Source organism: Condylostylus longicornis, unplaced genomic scaffold, assembly GCF_029603195.1.
Source record: "Condylostylus longicornis isolate FDR11 unplaced genomic scaffold, ASM2960319v2 ptg000039l, whole genome shotgun sequence".
NCBI classification, from domain to species: Eukaryota; Metazoa; Arthropoda; class Insecta; order Diptera; family Dolichopodidae; genus Condylostylus; species Condylostylus longicornis.
This window is the reverse complement of record NW_026578008.1, coordinates 415,861-436,049: the sequence shown is the minus strand read 5'-3', so window position 1 is coordinate 436,049 and position 20,189 is coordinate 415,861. Positions and strand designations below refer to the sequence as shown.

The following is a 20,189-nucleotide window of genomic DNA, read 5'->3' as shown; positions in this document are numbered from 1 at the left end:
TGTATATTAAATGTGTGTACAAGCTGTTGTCAAAACATTTAAAAATGTTCATGTACAATGCAATAATATTATCCTTATTATCAAAATATTTTTCTTTCATATTTATTTTCTTATAAAAAATAATACACGCACAGTATCCCGCCCAATCCCCCTTGTCTTCCGCATATTCAATTTTTATATAATTGTGGTTATTTGTTTGTATATACTCTTGTTTTTTTTTTAGGGGGGTTTTAAATAAAAATGCCGTTGGCATTATATTTAATTTATTTTGGCTGCTGTTTATCTTCAAGGACGATAAACAACAAACAGTAAAAATGTCCACCACATGCTTTATATGTACGTATTGTACATATACTTTCATACTTATGTGTATATATGAACATAAAAATGTGTTTGGGTGTTATTAACTTATGCTTATATTGAAAGCATAGAAATAGTAATAACTTTAACCGTTATTTTTATATTTACATGATAAAATTTACTTTATTTTTTTTTTTGTTTATTTTTTGCCTTTTCTTTTTTGTAAATTTTTTTCCTAAGTTTGCTTTTGCCTATGCTTTCGTGGGAGTTATAACAATCGTCACTATTGTCCGTATATTTTGAAGGTCATTCAGTTTTCTTTTTATGAAATATGATTTTTTCCCTTTGTTGTTTTTTATTGTTTTTTGTTTATTTTGTTTTTGTTTTTTTGTTTTGGATAAGGATATCTAAGGATATATAATTTTAATAATAGCATTGAAATGAACAACAATTTCTATTAAGTATAACGTTGTATCACAAAAGAAGGGGGAAAAGTGACTTTCACAAGGACGAATTTTCTTTTGAAATTGTAAAAAGACCAAGAAAATAATAGAAATAATTCTTTTGACCTCATGTATGTGAGCCGGTAAATAAATATTATTAATAAAGTAAAGGTAAGTGAAAAGATCCCTTTGTACAAAAAGTAATTGAGCAAGAAAAAATAATTTGCTTTTATAAGATTTACAAACGTTAAAACGCTAAATTTTAAAATAACAGAAAGGATTAATAGAGAAAACAAAAAATGATTATTAAAGTGTTGAACTTTAACTTTTGTAAATTGTGTTTTCTTTGTTTTTAACTTATAAAAATATTAATTGTTCTACGTTAATAACTCTGTAAAGTTATAAAAATTTTAAAATATTACTTTTTGTTACTTAACAGCTTTGTTGTTAATATTTGAATTAAGAGATAACAATTTTCAGTACATTTAACTTTTAATATTTCTCGATAATTAACTTTGATAATGAAATTTTCTTATTTAAATAATTACTATAAAAACAAATTGTTACATAACACAACGTTTAAACATTAAATAAAAGTATTGAAACAGATTTGAACTCATACAAAATGTTCATTGCAAATGTTTGATTACAATATTAATTAATCAAACATTTCTTTAATTACAATCAAACATTTTGTATGAACAACATTGAATTCAAAAAGTTCAACTGTAGAATACCTTCTTAAAAATCTTAAAATATGTGCAAGCAACTAAGTGTACATCGTATCCAGCTTTGTTTAAGCAATATTTATTATATTGCAGCTTTAACATTATGTCATAGTTATTTCAAAAGCGCCATGAAATTTGAAAATCATTTAATAATTCCCAAATAATTCGAGAAGATATTTTACAATATCTTTCTTTCAACTTTACTTAATTTACCTATTTCGTGGAATATGGATTCAATTGAAACAATTATTCTATATTATAGTACTCAGAATTAATAATCAGTTATTAAAATGAGAAAACAGCTTCTTTGAGAAACATTATATTCTCTTGAACTTGTGTTTTTTTTTAACAAAATATTTTAAATACTCAAAAATATCATTATTACTTTCACCCACGCACAAAATTTATGTTGACAAATCAAAACTAAAAAGCAAAAAATCATAACGTACACAAAAACAAGAAAAAGATAAGTAATTAATTTTTTTTTGTGTATGTTTCCGTGCCATTTTCCAACCATATTTAGATCAAATCCATGCTTAATCAAATGTCCAATTTAAAATGCTTACTTGCATTAAGCACTTACTACATAATTTTATAGTGTTTGTAATCAACGTTTTTTTTTTAAAAAAAAAAGCTTTCAATTCGCATTAATAATGGAGAATTGAGTGTGAAAGGTAAAAAAGAAAAAAAACATGCTTTACTAGATTAAAAATCCAAATTTTTAAAACTGAGAATGCTTTTGTATAAGTATACAATATGCTAACATAAACAATTTTAAATTTTACTATATGGGGTTTGCAATAATTTTCTTGTAATTTTATCGTCATCAAGTTATAAATAATAACAACAAAAATATAAGCATAAAGCCAAAAGAATAATAATAATAACAAAAATAATCTGAAAGTGAAATTGAATGTAATAGTCAAGTATTACACATACATTCCACACATATACACAAACAATATGAACATTATGGCCACATAATAACGGTTAAATTGCAGACTTTGCGTAATAAGCAACTAAATTATATGCATTCACATGTTTATTGTTGTTTCATTTATTATTAATTATTATTTGAGACTTTTTTGTTATTTATGTATTTCTTACATTGTTACCCGCAGTTACGGTGCGCTTAATTAATTAATTTATTGCATTAATAATTTATTATTATGCTTAGCTATTGAAATGAAAGTGTTGCAAATTAATTCTTTTGTTTTTATTTATTATATTTTGTGATTTAAAGTTTCAATCTCATACTTAGTTACCTAAATAAATGTTGATATTAATCGGGTCAGTTAAGAATATGTGGAATTTATTTTTGCGTTGAAATTTTGATTATTAGGCAAGTTTACAATATGCACAATAATGTCACAATATAACAAATTTTCACTAAATATATTACATTAACTCTTCGCTGAAAATATGTTTATTAATTTTATTTAAATTCAACATTATATTTGATATTGAGCATTTTTCGGAATAATTCGGAATTAAATTGATACAAAAATAAAATTGAGCACTTAGCATTTTCGAATCAAATTTCAAGAAGAATCTAATTTAATTTTAAATACTTATTCGGAATTGAAGTTTTTAGCAATAACTCCGAATTTTATAAAGTGTAAAGTGTATCAAGTACAACTGAATATTATCAAACGAGTCACAACTTTAGTTATCAGAATTTAATTGATATAAAAAAATGTTGAATTTTTAATCTGCTCGAATTAAATTTTTAACAGAATCTGTTTCAAATTTTAATATTAATTCGGACTTATTCGGATATTTTTCGGAATAACTCCGAAATGTATTCACCGAGTCCCGACATTTTATTCCACTTCGGGCTTAACTATCAGTCAAATTTTAAGTACTTCTTTGTTGCACTATTGCACTGCATTCATTATTGCCTGATAATGACTTTCTTGCTTAATATTTTTATTAGTAAATATTATATATAGGAATTATACATATTAAAATTTTGAGAAACATTGCTTTGTGAATAACTTACTTACTCATTTATTATGAAAATTTTAAGTAAGTATCGATTATTGATTTTAAAACAATTTTATATAAGTATACAAAAATAAATTTATAAGAATTTGGCAGTGATAATTGAAGGAAATTAAAAATACAACCTTCCGCATAACTGCAAGTATACTCGTAAGCATAATTGTAAAATATTGTATGCAAAAAAAAGCAAATTAATATATTCAGTGAATCAAGCATTACTATATTATATGCCTCATAGTTATGCATATGTAAAAAATTTATAAATATAAAAGTATTTATTGTAAGTATAATAAGTATGCCAATTAAACGATTCAATCAACATGCATATTATTACATATGAGATAATTAACATTGAAATCTTTATAATTATAAATAATATTGAATTATTATTATTATTACAGACATTATTTAAATTTTCACTATTTATACTTAAATATTTATTCATATGTAGGTACCCATATGCATATAAGTATTTAGGTTTATTTATTACATATTACCAATTATTTCTTAATGTTATGCGATTATGGGATGGAATATTTTCGATAGTCAGTTTTTTTTTAATAAAAATTTCATTCTTTTGATTAAAATAAGTTTTTTAAAATTTTTAAAATTAAATATTGATAAATTTTTACACTTGCATCATTAAAATTTATAATTACAAATAAGTATTCAAATTGCATGTCGATAAACAATTTATTCATTAAATTTATTTAATATTAGAATATTCTAGTCTGAATTAAATATGATCTATAAAATTATGAATTTAACTCTACTCATGTAAAATGCAAATAAAGAAACGTCAACAACAAATTTCAAACATTAGTTACTCATTTCTTTTCACAATAAAACTCAAATCTCTCAATAAGCGGATTGAAATTGAAAATTTACATAACTTTTTTGTATGCAAATGGATTTATTATTAAAAATCACATCAGATTTAATTTTAACCTACCCATTTAAGTCGATATTTTGATAAATTTTAGATTACTTATTTTTATGCATTGTAAAACGTTTTGTTTTAACAAAAACGAGTAATATTCAAATTTAATTCAAATTTCTTATGCATGTTCCTATCATAAGATCACAAATGCTAATATTCATCTATATGGCCATAAATAATTTACCGATCATAGATTTTATAATATTTATAAGTTAACTTTAAAGCTGCAGCTTTTATTAGTATGCTTATGATTATTATCGAAAATCAGTTAATTATCATCAATAACTTTATTTGCTAACAAAAACTCTTTTAAATAGCACAAAAGAAAAATTTAAAATATTTCGAAATTTCCTCTAAAAATGGAACACCTGGAGTGCTCTTATAATATTAAAAAGTTAAATTTAACAAAAAAAAATAGAGAAACCTATTTTAAAGCAAAATTATAAAAAAATATTACGAAAACATCTAAAATTTTACCAAAAAGCAAAAACTACTAACCCAATTGACCAAAATTGAAATAGACGTTTCATATTTTTTTATTATTATTAAGTATTTCAGTATTTCAGATAATAGTATATACATAGGCACTTATATACATCTAAATTAATAATGATTTGAACACATGTGAACAAACATTTTTACATAATATTTTGAATTTTAAATATTTAATGGTCAAAGAACCATTATATTAAAAAAAAAGTACATAAAAAAAGAAAATATGGAAATATTAAAACATAAATAGCTATTAAAAAGAGAGGAAAAAGTACATCAAAGCCTCTGCCGGCGGAATAATTAAGTTTTATATCTAAAAATATTAAAAAAAACTTTTCTGATGTTTGATTTTCCTGAGAGAATTAAAACCATATCTATCAGAAATAAGTGAAAATTTATAGCTTTTTTATTATGTCGTTTGTTTTTTTTCATGAGAAGTTTTTAAATATTTCAATTTTTGCCCATTTTAAAAATTATTGGGGTTTACGTTCATGTTTACATATCTCGGTAATTTATTCAAATAAGTTTCAATAATTTTATGATGCTTTAATACTCTTCTTTATAATTTTATTACCAAATCATTGATAAATACTTATTTCAGACAGACTGAAGCTAAACAATGGTAGTTGACTTCATTTAACCGGTTGAACTGGGCCTGATATCAAGGATATGACTGAACTACAATTCGAATCAATCTTAAAAGAATGGAAAACAAGTAGTAGAAAATATCTCGGATTTTTCTTTAGAAGAACAAGGCGTAAGAGTATTTTCTATGAAAAGGTGATGGCAGAAATATTTCGGAAATGGCTTTCAGAGACACCCACACTAAAATTCTAAATGTTCCACCCTGAACTCATAGCTGCAAAATTACGAAATATTCCACACATAGAGAGAGTCTTATAGACATATCTCAATAAGCGCTCCAATTCTGAATTTTCCACCCTGTACTCTTAGATTTCTGACTGCATATGATAGATTAGAATTACAAAAGATTCCATTACATAGAGGTAGCACTCGTACAAAACCAAAACAAAAAACGGACCCAAGAAATGTAAAACTTCAAAAAATTTTAGAAAGAATAATTTTTCATCGTCTTATGTCTATATACATAATGATTATATAACCTAAACTAGGTTAGGTACCTATGTATACATTTTTGAAACAGAATAACTATGAAAGCTACAAAAGAAAACAACATTTAATTAACCTAGAATTATAATTAAAATAATTTTTACATTTAAATAATAATTTTTTTAATATTACATACCTTTCTTTCTTTTATTTCCGATTATACGAGTATATATATATATATATATATATATATATATATATATATATACAGAAAATATCGATTTCAAAGTAATTATGGAGTCGCTTTTTATCCAATTTATCCAAATATTAAAGTAACTATTTTTATATTTATTTTTCTTATTATTGTTTATATTTTTCTTAAATTTTTAAACACAAGTGTTTCTTGAAGTAAACACTTTTTAAATATATAAGAGAAAAAATATTATGTAAATAAGATAAGTGCCGTTATATAATTTAAGTTCATAAACGTATGTGTATTTATGGTTCTTTTTTTGTTATTTATTAATTTTTTATTAGCAAATTTATTTACACATTACCTTTGCAGTATAAGTTCTATTAAAATACTTTTTTTTTTAAAATATAATTTCACAAAATATTAATTAATTTTATAATTTTTTATTGTGTTTAAATAATTTTTAAAACAAAGATTTTTATTTTCAAAAATTTTCATTTACAAATTTTGAAATTGCTTCTTCTTAGAAGTATGTTAAAATTTTATGTATGAACAATAAATAGGTAGGGTAAGTACTTATATAATATATAATGTATTTATTATGTGTATATGTATAAGTATGTACATGTATTTTTATTATTTTTTAATTTAAAAATTTTTCTTAAGTAATTTTTCAATTATGTTAAAAATTTCTGTAAAAATTTAAAATAACAAAATAAATATGAGAAAATTAAAATGTTAATAAAATTTTTTTTTTTTTTTGATATTTTAATGCTCCCCTCATAAAATTTTTAATATTATTTAAGAAAAAAATAAAACATAACTGTAAAATAAATTCAAATTAAAGAGCACAAAATTTATTTCTTTAAATTTTCACTTTTTATCATATAAATTTTGAATATACATGCATACCTATATATATATGTACATTTATGTTTATATATGTATGTACGTATGATATTCTCATATGTTAAAATTTGGTATACATACATACATGCATGCAATTTATTTTTTTTTTACAAATATTTATGCGAAAATTCGATGGCCCTAATTTTCAAATTTAGAATTATTTTTTTTGTATATTTTTTAATATAAATTAGAGAAATAGAATTTTAAAATTATATTTTTTGATTATTTTTTTCTTTAAATCAAATTTTTTACATACAATTTTTATGTAACACAATTTTTTATTTTTCAATCTTGTAAAATTTCTTTGTTATTGTATCCAATTTGGTTTAAAAGTAAAAACAAGGAGAACAAATGAAAAAAAACAACAGTAAAATAATATCAAAAAAAAAAAGTTCATATTATTCCACTTTAATTTTTTAATTTTCAATTAAATTTTTAATAATTTCTACAAATGTTATTTAAATATAAATATATTAAAAAAATTTTAATGAATTAATTTTTCTTTAATATTATATAGAGACAAGGTAAGCAAAAAAGAAAAAAATTTATTAAAAATTATTAAATAACCTTGAATTAAAATTTTACTTTTACCATCCGAACAATAAGAGCGTCTTCAATCGACTGAAATTTTTATTATAAAAATAAAACTGTTTCTCTCAATTTTTACGGTTTAAAAAGAATAATAAATAAATAAAGAAAATAAATGGTTTTTATTTTTCTCATTTGATTTTTTTTTTTTTTTTTTTGATAAAAACATGAAAATTTTGAGAGACAAAGAGAGCATACAAAAACAATTTTTATATACAGAAAATAAAAATAAAAAAAAATTAAACAGGTTTTACTGTAATATTAGAGAAGAAGAAGAGAATAAAAGAAAATAGAATTTCATCACTCCTTGTTAAATTGTTAGTGTTACAAAATAAGATTTATACACCGTTATTTTTGATTAATAATAACGAAAAATCATTGTTGCCTACTTGTTGTAAATTTTATAACGAAAAAATTTCATGCAAAAATTTTTAAAATTTTGATGTTGTCTTAATTTATTAAGTTTTATTTGTGATACAAAATATATTTTTTTTTCAAATAACAAAACTTAAATTAAATGTATAAAAGACTACCTTAATCTGCTTAAATAAAATATATATGTATGTATATATGTGCATTACTCGTATGTAGGAATACAATACGAATTGTTCGATTGACAATTTCGGCAACAAAGAAAACCAAGTTTAAATACATACTTTACTATACCATAAACTTTACTGTGAATAATCATAAAATATTTGCTGACATCGTGCATAAATATCAATATTATGTGTAATAACAATATTAAAAATTCCTTGGATTCGACAATTTATTTAAATTTTTTTAATTGACAAATTCACTAAAGCTGGCAACATTGAATTAATCTATTTGTATATAGAGAATTTGAATTTACTGTACTAATTAATACAGTACAGTATCAGTAATCAAAATGTATATAAAATTTATCTTCTCTTCTCTTATAAATTCTTTGTGATTTTATTTTACCAATTACCATATTATTTTAATACAATTTTCTCTCATTTTTTGATTACCATTAAAAAACTACTATTTATTCGAATTATCTTTTGTTGTTTGTTTCTTAATGTTTATATTTTGTTAAATTTGAATATAATTTTTTTTTAATTTGACTGTAGAGAACATGCAGTAAATGATATACATAATACATATGTACGTATAAATGTAACATAATACAAGAAAAACAATAATAAGGAATATGGCACAATTGAGAGTTCTAAATTCTGATTTTCTCTGAGTATTGCGTATGATTAAATAATAAATAGCACAGCACAGCTGAGAATTGTTTTGTTGTTTTGATTTGACATTGTTTTTTGTTGTTGATTTTTATGTTTTATTTGTAAATATCTAGTTTTACCTTTTGTTTAGTGGGTTGATTTCAAATAAAATTCTGTGTTTTTGTTTTCATTCCGTAATTTTGACTGCATACATAAATAATGTACATAATTTTAAAACGGCATATAGATAGAAAATGATATTGTGTACATGAGTATGTGTACTTAATACAGTAATAAATATTCTTTTACATTAAGCAAATCTCAGTAAAGCAATAAGTAATTCTCCATGTTTGTTCCAAATCTGTTCCATTTCTATTCCGTATTGCTATAATGTTTCCGCATTTAAATTTCACGTCTCACAGTTTGTGGCTGAATATTCTGGTAATTTAGCGGCAGATAATAATACAGCGAATTTAGGAATTCTTTGTTCCAAAATGTTTTTCAGTATTTTCTGAAATGTTAAAATTTAATTCAGATTATAATTTATTATTAGTTATTAGTGTATGCAATTTAAATAAATTCATAGTTCTTCTTTAACATAGTTTATACATACTAAATCCACAAAACATTAATTTAATTGAAAATATAAGAAAAATACAGAAATTACCTTTATTAAAATTAGTACCAATAAAGTTTTATAAGCAAAGACACAAACCTGCTGAATTTAGGAATATGAAATATTACCGCTAATGTATACAAAACTATTAAGATATTTCTATAAAGCGAATGATGCACCACCTAGTTACAAATATGAAGAATATATGTATTCTTAGTTCAGAAGTTTATTACAATTTTCCATTTCATTATTTCGTAATCTCCGAATTTTTTTTAACTTTTAGTTTCTTAAATAAAATACAAAGAATGGGAATATGAAAAGTAAAATTAATTAGTTTGTATGAAATTTCATACAGGGTTTAATTTGAATTCTCTGATATTGCGATTATTTTTTCTGACAATAATTGTAGACTGTTTAAGGTAAGTCAAAGACGTTAAATAAAGTTTTTAAAATATTTGGTTAAGCATAAACAAATCGATAAGCTGCACATATTCGACAACTTGTTAAACTAAATACTCCCGTCGTTTCAAAAAAATATTAAATTCAATTAAAGATAAGCCGTTATTAAATTCAATTAAAATGAACCGGCTTATTATATATTTTTTAACAATATATCATTGGCAATTAACCTTCATGGATACATCATACCTATTTAAAACAATGTCAAAAATATTTATAAAGATTTCTCTCTCAATTTTTGAAACACACTCGTATAGATATTTTCTAATTTCAAAGTAGACATAATATACACAATAAGAAGCAAGGTACGATATAGAACTATCATAATTTGTAAAAGCATAAAGTACTCAATTACATCATATTGTTGCTGTATAAAATCTCTTTCTACTTTGTAAACTTTCTAAAATAAAATTGTCTCAAGGTTATCAAATAAAACGTTTAATCCGGTCAAAAAATTTTTCCCTTTTAATTTTTATTGTTTTGTTAATATTTCTAACTTAATTCTAAAATATTAAATTTTCATCCTACACAATACTCTTTGAAATCTTACTGTATTTGTATTTAGTGTAATTTTTTATCTTAATGATCCCTTTTACATACAAAAAACTTTTCTAAACAAAATCTATTAAAACATGCGCGAGTTACGTACAATAATACCGCTAATGACGCAACACTTCCTGTTATTTAAAATTCTTACATAAAATTTTATTAAAAAATTCTCACAGACTTATAAAATCAATGCAAGTATCCAATTTCGAAATAATTATGAAAGTTATATTAATTTCCTGTTATCAACAAAACCGTCGCATTATAAAGGTAGACACGTTTTGTTGACACCAGCAAATTTACTTTTAATAATAATAAAACTTAGTTATAAGAAAAGCTTTGTAAATTTAGTCATAATTAATCTAAGAAATCGAACAGTTGTGTTATAAAATAAATCAGTCTAATAAAAAAGTGTTTTTAATTATAAATTTCAAAAGTGTTTTTTTTTAACATATATGAACTATATATATTTGAGTGGCGCAGTCGGTAGGATTGTAAAGAAAAAAAGAAAAAAATAGCAAAATTTTTTTTACTAAATAAAAAAAATACAATCCAGTGATACGAACCGAACAATTTTTTAAAAAAAAAAAAAAAAATAATAATAATAATTTTTTTAACACTAAAAAAAAAAATTGGAAATTAAAAGCTAAAATTTTTTTCCATAAAATTAAAAACACTGAAAAAAAAAAATATAGTGATATAAATTAGTTGATGAAAAGGAACGCATCGTTCGATAATCACAGAAAAAAAGTAATTATGGCTCAGGAACAACAACTTGTCAAGGAAATCGAAACAAAAAATCAGCAAATTATTCAACTAACAGCAGCTGTACAACATTACCAGGAGAGAGAAGCGGCAAACATCGCAAAGGAGAAAATTATGCGAGAAGTTAGATTTATGTCCACATTTACTGGGAAAGGAGAGGTTACTATAAATTCATTTATAAGTAGTATCGAGTACTATCTGTCAAGTGTGCAAGATGCAGAACTTCAAAAATTAATGGTTAGGACAATATACTTTGAGAAAATCCAAGGGGAGGCGAAAGACGCTATCATCAGTATTCCGGAACCAGACAACTGGGAATTAATAAAATCAGCCTTGAGATTAAGATACAAACCGGACATCGAACCAGCAGAAATCTACAGAAGAATAAACAACATCAAATGTAATTCGGTAAGCGATTTAATTATTTTAGTACAACAAATAAAATACAAATCAGATGAATTAAAAATATACTATAAAAACGATAACTATATAGATTTAAGTAATGTCGATTCAATATTAGTGAATACTATTAAAGAAATGTGCCAGGGCACGTTACTTGATAAAATATATGAAGAAAGGGACTTATCTATAATTTTAAATATTATGAGTAAGCGTAGGTTCGAAGATACATGCATTAGAGCAGAGTATCGAATTAATTTTCAAAAAAATAGCAATAACAGTAATAATAACCGTGTTAATAAAAATTATAATCAAAATTACGATACTCAAAAATGTAGATACACTAATAATAATTTTAATCCTAATAGAAGTAACAATGAAGTGTTCTATCCGAATAAAAATTTTAATAATAATGATTTCAATTTTAAAAAATAATTCAGGAAATTTTAAACGAAATTTCAATAATAACAATCATTTTAATTATAATACTAATCGCAACAATAACCAATCAGGGTTTTTCAAACAAAATAATAATCAAAGATCAGGATATTTTAGAAACCATGTAAGCCAGTATAATCAACGTAATGATCAGGTAGAACCGATGGACATAGGTAATATCGAAACAAAAAATAATGACAGACGGTATCGCGAATCAGGCCATTCTAGTAGGGATCCGGGCAAAGATAGCCATCAACAGGCCCCTAGAATAAAACCAGACAGTGACATAACCGAATGTTATTTTAAAGATCAATCGAATAACATAGATTTTTTTTTAAATTAGCCTCGGAAGAATTACCAATCATAGAAATTACGATAAATAGAAAAAAATATTTAGCATTAATTGACACAGGGTCAACATTAAGTATAATTGACGAAAAAGTTGCGGATTTTAAAAAAATTAAAATTCCACCCATATATTTTTCCACCATAAGCGGGAGGGACGCTATAACTTACGAAGTGCATACACCTGCATTCTTAGAGTTACAGGCTTATCCAAATGCGTTGATGAGATGGAAAGTAAAAGAACTACCAAATCGTATTTATCAATTTATTATAGGAGCAGACATTTTGAAAAATTTAAATGGGAAAATAAATTTAGAGGAAGGAAATATTATTTTAAACAATCAATGTATAAAACTAAAAAATAATCCTTATATGTTTAAAGAAATACACAGTTTAGAAATGGTAGAACCTGATAATTTAAATTTAAACTTAGATCACTTAAATTCTGAAGAGCGTAACGAAGTAAATAAGTTACTTAAAAAATTTCGAAAACTTTTTTATAAAGAGGGAGATAGGCTTACAAGTACAACGGCCATCGAACACGAAATTATTACAACAACCGATCAGGCTATAAATTCAAAATTATATAGGTATCCCCCACAGCATGAGGAAGAAGTGAGAAGGCAGATCAAAGAAATGGAAGACCAGGGTATCATCAGGAAAAGCAACTCAAGATACTCCAGCCCCCTAATAGTAGTACCGAAAAAAGCAGACAATTCGGGTAAAAAGAAGTTCAGAATAGTGGTTGACTACAGGAAACTCAACGAGGTCACTGTGGATGATAAATTTCCGCTACCACATATAGATGCTATATTGGACAAATTAGGGAAGGCGCAATATTTTACAACTATCGATCTGGCCAAAGGGTACCATCAGATACTTATAAATGAAGAAGATAGAAAGAAAACGGCATTTGTTACACCTCATGGTTTATACGAATTCAACCGTATGCCGTTTGGGCTAAAAAATGCGCCGGCGACGTTCCAACGCTTAATGAACGAAATTCTCAGGGAACATATAAACAAAACCTGCGTTGTCTATCTCGACGACATCCTCATATTTAGCACAACTATACAAGAACACGTCAAAGCAATAAGCGAAATTTTTTCAGTATTAGAACAAAATAACCTTAAAATACAGACAGACAAATGTAATTTTCTTAAAAAAGAGACAGAGTTTTTAGGCCATATACTTACTAACGAAGGACTGAAGCCAAACCCAAATAAAATAAAAGTTATACAAAGTTTAGCACTTCCAAAAACTCAAAAGCAAATAAAAAGCTTCCTAGGCCTTACCGGCTATTATAGAAAATTTGTTCGCGATTACGCCAAAGTGGCGCAACCCATAACTAAATATCTGAAAAAGAATACAAAAATTAACATAAATGATCCAAATTACATTAGTGCGTTTGAAAAATTAAAATCCCTAATTACAAGTCACCCTATCCTTAGATTTCCAAATTTCGAAAAACCTTTTGTCGTGACAACTGATGCGTCAAATTACGCAATAGGGTCCGTATTATCGCAGGAGGGCCATCCAGTTTGTTTCGCATCAAGAACATTAAATCACCACGAGCAAAATTATTCTGCCACAGATAAAGAATTCTTGGCAATAATTTGGTCTGTAAACTATTTTCGACCATATCTGTACGGAAAGAAATTTAAAATACTAACTGACCACCAACCTATTAAATTTTTACATACTAAATACAAAGGGAAAGATATGTCTCCAAGGCACCAAAGATGGTTGCTTAAACTAGGCGAGTACGATTTCAACATAGAATACTTGAAAGGTAGAGAGAATAAGGTAGCAGATTTCCTAAGTCGCATAGAAGTTGGCGAGGAAACAATAATCGGAAAAGAAAATAAAATGGACGCGAATTATACAGCAAAAATTTCTAACTCAAAAGACGAAGAACATTCATCTAATTTCGGATTATTTAATATAGAAAACGAAGGGGAAAGTGAAGCATTAGCTACAGTGCATTCAGCCGACGAGGAGTTATTAGAACATATTCCTATTAAGGAAGAAATCGTCAACAAATACAAAACCCAAATTATAATAACAAATAATAAAACGATAGATTTTGAAATAATATTAGGTAGGAGAGTTATATACATAGCCGAACACGATTTTTCTAGACTAGGTGAAATATTTAGAAGATATATAGATAAAGGTAAAATTGGTATATTCTCTGAATTACATGACGGTAAATATAATGTAGTACAAGAGAAATTAATAGAGCTTTATGCTAATAATAGGAAAATAAAATTTATTAAATGTTCGTTTAGAGCGCAAGAACTAAGAACGGAAGTAGAAGCCGTCAAACAAGTAGCACTTTATCATGTAAAGGAAAGTTTCCATTCCGGTATTCAGGAAACTTATCACCAAATAAAAAATAAAATATATTACCCAAAATTGATTGAAATAATACAAATAGTAATTAACCAATGTGATATATGCCAACAAGTTAAATATGATAGGAATCCCATAAAACCTAAATTTAGACTCACTGAAACACCTACTGGTATTAACGACATAATCCACATAGATACGTACGTTATGATGAAACATGTTTTCTTGACTATAATAGACAAATTTTCAAAATTCGGAACAGCATACTACTTAACAGACAGGACTCATGTTACAATAATAGAACAATTAGAAGGACATTTTAGTAGAGCAGGTAAACCCAATAAAATCATTGCAGATAATGAATTTAAAACTATTCAGTTAAGGGAGTTTTTAAATGACGAAGGTATAGACCTTCATCTTACTAAACCAAATAGTCACACTGGTAACGGCGACATTGAACGATTCCACAATTCTATCGCAGAAATATTTAGGATACTTAGGGTTCAAAACAAAGATAAATGTGTTAAAAGGTTAATACAACAAGCCATTAGAATTTACAATGAACGATATCATTCTACAATTAAGTTTACTCCAAGCGAGGTACATAATCATAAAGTGGATTTTGAAAAAGTTAAAACTAATTTAGAAACTGTAAAATTCAAAAAGATAACTAAATTAAATGAAAATAGAGAAAATTATGAAGAAACCAGGTCTACGGGTTTCATAAAAAACTATAAAGCGGTTAGGCATAAAGAACAGCCGAAATTCAAAAAATTTAAACTTGATAATATACATATATCCAACATTAAACGACCTCCCAAATTTTCAGGTTTGGAAAATATTGACGATGGTCATACTTCTGACAACATCTAGTTTAGCTTCACTAGAAGTTAATAGCATTACAGCTGAAACAGGCTTTGTAAACATAAACTTAGACAAATCAGATTTGGTCATAAAAACCGACATCATTATACATATTATCAATACACAAGAAATTTATGACATTTTACACAACATCTCTACAATAATAGAAAATTTAAATTCACAGTACAGAACAATATTACAATCAGAAATAACACAACTTATTATAAAAATTAATACTATTACACCTAAAGATAAAAGAACAAAACGAGGATTAATAAATGCTGTAGGAGTTACGTCGAATTGGCTTTTTGGAACAATGGACGACACAGACCGACAGAATATAGAAAAACATTTAGAATTCATAACACACAACAATAATAGGTTAATTCATAATAATGAAAAACAAGTTAAAATAAATGACCACTTTAATAGAGCATTTAGTCAGTTAAAACAAGCTATAGAAAAGGACCGTGCTTTAATATTAGAGAATCTAAATAAAATAGAAGAACCCGCAATGCAACAAAATTTTTACATAGAATTAAAATTTAAAATTCAGTTTCTAAAAGAAAAAATAAATCAAATTCAGGATAATTTAGCTTCAGCCAGACATGGCATATTTCATCCTAATATACTAACAAATGAGGAAATCCAAAATTACGATATAGATTTCTATAAATTGCAATACATTAAATTCGGAGTAACTAAATTTCAAGAAAATTCATTGTTACTTGCTTTAAAAATTCCTAATAAAATTAAAAAAGTTCAGTTAAAATTAATAATCCCTTTACCTAATAAATTTTTTAAAGAAATTGATTATGTTCAAGAAACCATTTTTGAGTATGGTAGTTTAAATTATCAATATGAGGACTCAAAAACATTAAATGAGTTAAAATTGAGCAAACACTGTACTTTAAAAAATAATTGTAAACTTATATATAATAATATTACAGAAATAATTGAGATTGATGAGGAAACTATTGTAATAAAGAATGCAAGAAATATTAAATTGAATCACACTTGTGACAATAGGAATTTGACTTTAAATAAAAATGTACTTATTCACTTTAACAATTGTTCATTAAAAATATTAGATCATTATTTTTCAAATGTAAAACCTATTTTAAAAGAAAGATTCTATTATCCAATAAATGAAAATAACGAAAACTTTAAAAACTTTAAAACTCAAATAACATTTGATGAAATTGTTGTAGAAAATTTTAAAAATGTAGAGAAAATAAAAATTTTACATTATCATAAAAATGTTTCTTATATTTTAATTATTGTAACAATTATAATACTGTCAATAATAATTTCGTTTGGAATAGTTGCATTATGCAAAAAATTTAAGAAAAAATTTAATATTAATAGAATTCAGGAGAATTCTAATCTTAACGGGGGAGAAGTTACGTACAATAATACCGCTAATGACGCAACACTTCCTGTTATTTAAAATTCTTACATAAAATTTTATTAAAAAATTCTCACAGACTTATAAAATCAATGCAAGTATCCAATTTCGAAATAATTATGAAAGTTATATTAATTTCCTGTTATCAACAAAACCGTCGCATTATAAAGGTAGACACGTTTTGTTGACACCAGCAAATTTACTTTTAATAATAATAAAACTTAGTTATAAGAAAAGCTTTGTAAATTTAGTCATAATTAATCTAAGAAATCGAACAGTTGTGTTATAAAATAAATCAGTCTAATAAAAAAGTGTTTTTAATTATAAATTTCAAAAGTGTTTTTTTTTAACATATATGAACTATATATATTTGAGTCGCGCGATAAAAATTAAAAATTTTATTAAAACTCACGTTCTAGGGTTTAAAAAAAGAAAAGATAACCTTAAACAAAAAACAAATAAAAATTATTTCACACCGGCACCAAAATCAAATAAATTTCACCAATGCATTTTATTTCTAGATTTACAAACAAAAAAATTAAAAGCAAAAGAACAAAAATTAAAGATTTATTCCAACATACTTTGAGGTATGTGTGCTATAAATATTAAGCCAATAATTGATTTTAGGTACAAATGCTATTTGAATCGAAAAAGTCAACATTTTTCTTGATTTACTTTAATGTCAGTCAGAAACGCGTCGTACATTGTCGTCAATCGATTGCCATTATTCGAATACCAAATATGAAAGAAATAAATTTAATTTTATATTACGTAAAAATTCTCATTCGTTTTCAGTCAGTGATTATTTTAACAATTTCCTAATGATTAATTATAATAAAACAATAAATGCTACATCGGATTAAATTAAGAGTACCAGCTTATAATCTTATTATAAGCCAGTTTTAAGGAGAAATTCGAAGACCAGGTTACAATGGGAGAACAATATTAAGTAAATAGAATTTAACATTAATAAATAAATTTCTAAAATTTGGACTAATGTATAATGTATTTCGAAAATCTACAGTTCCTTCTATCTTACATTCATGTACTTTATAGTATAATATTATAAACGAGCTGAAAATTTCATTATACCCGCAATTAAGTAATATTGGGAATGTTGTGAATATTGAAAGATTTACTCTCTAAGTAAATGTATCACAGTCATAAGACATTGTTGACCATATAACGCACATTATATTGTGTGTATATGAGGTTTACTAAAAATAAAAGTGTCGCGTCCGTGCAATTAACAAAAAAGATGAAAAATTTTAAATGAATTTTATGTGAAATTTTATTTTGTTGAGATAAATGAACGGAAATTCTTCCAGAATATTTTTGGATTTTTGTTTAATTTTTGTTTGCTTCTACAAGTATTTATTATTATTTATAATATTTTCAAAAAAATTGTCAAAAAAAACCAAGGGAATTCATATAAAATAGAGTTTTAAAGAATTTCAGATTCTATGCAAGTCCTCCATTGCATATTTATGAAATCTATTGGCCGCTTGGAGAAAGTTAATGGTTATAGAAGAAATTTAATTAGTTTTTAATAATTTTAGTTCAAGTGTTAATCATTCACTTGTTGACAATTTTTAAAAATAATGAAAAATATTAATAAAATGTTAAATTTTTGTTACAAAAATCTGTTTTTTGTTAAATTTATAAAATTACAATTTTCACTGATAAAATAAACAGTAATTTAATTTAAACCTTTCCAAATGAAAAAATTTAAATATGTGAGAATATTTTTATAATTTTGTTTTGATTATCCTTCGAGGGGTTGAATTATGTATATGTACTTTCCATCAATTCCCTTGCTTTTACATTTTAAAAACAATACGGCATGACAAATATAAAAAACAAAAGATTTTATTACCATATTACTTGTTACATAACTTTCCAAGGCATGCGTATTTTCAATAGAATTTCATTCAATGTTAAGAGGAAAGCAGTTTTCGGCAATAATATAAAAAGAAATGTCTATGTTTTTAAGAAAGAATATAAGGTCTATTCGAGAAACAAAATTTAGAAAAAATGAAGTAAGGGCAAAAAATTAATTTATAATTTTTGATGAAAAAAAAAACACGCACCTGAGACGAAGTTTATTATTTTTTATGGTGTTAACGGAGTTAAAATTTAATTCGGTTTCATGAAAGGTAGAGATAACGATAATGTTATGACACAATAATATTATAATAATAGGCACAATAATGACTCTTCATTCATTATTTATTTAAAAAAAATATCCAAATTATTATATATATACATACATATAATATATTATTTTATTTTAGCTAATAATCGGAAACGTTATTTGCAAAAGCGTTGTACTACACTCTCAAAAAATTGCAAATTCAGAATTTGCCCAGCTGCTAATACTGCAATACAGGAGGCACTACAAGCTTACACAAAATTTCCGTAAATAATTTTTAAAGAGAATTAGAGTCTTACTAAAAAGGAAAGGAGCTGAAATTTTCTCTAAAGAAATAAATGGTTTTCTTTTTTTTTAAATATTTACAGATGAAATTTGTTTTTTTTTTTTTTTAAATTAATCCCTATATATTATCTATCCCCTGTTCCTATATTCGCTGTCATTTTTCTTTGCTAGTGATAAAATTTTATAAGAAAATAGTGCCATAAATTCCCACCTTTCCACTCTTTTTAATAAAACTAAATAAAAATATAAACAAACCTTTTTTAATCACCTTTTTCATATAATAATGATAAACAACAAAAATTCCGTAAATTTCTTTTATTTTTATGAATGAAAAATTCCTCATCTTATAACAAATAATAAAGTACAGCATGGTTTTGATTGTTTTGTTTTGATTTTCATAAAAATTTGAAGGATTTAATCCAATGTGTGTTCACATTTCTGTATGTATATTTGCATTCAAGTGTATAACTAATACAAACACAAAACAAATGAAATCAAAACTCTAAAACTATGTACCAGAAAATAAACACACACAATAAATAAATCAAATACAAGTTGTGTGTTGAATTTCTGTTTGAAAAATAATAATAACAAAACAAAAAATATAATAGAATTGAGGTGAATATTTTCTTACAAACAAGCGATGATAATATTCCGTTTTATTTAAAAAAAAATTTTTAATCAGTTACGATTATT

The 20,189-nt window shown here is 24.7% G+C and overlaps 1 protein-coding gene across 1 annotated transcript in view; it reads right to left on the bottom strand.

The window, feature by feature from the left end:
• LOC129609416 (solute carrier organic anion transporter family member 74D) overlaps positions 1-6,212 on the bottom strand; it is a 165,847-nt gene extending 159,635 nt beyond the window's left edge. The window contains exon 1 of the mRNA XM_055521318.1: positions 6,175-6,212. The gene's annotated coding sequence lies outside the window, so the exon portion shown is untranslated. The remainder of the gene's footprint in view (positions 1-6,174) is intronic.
• Between the last annotated feature and the right edge of the window lie 13,977 nt (positions 6,213-20,189).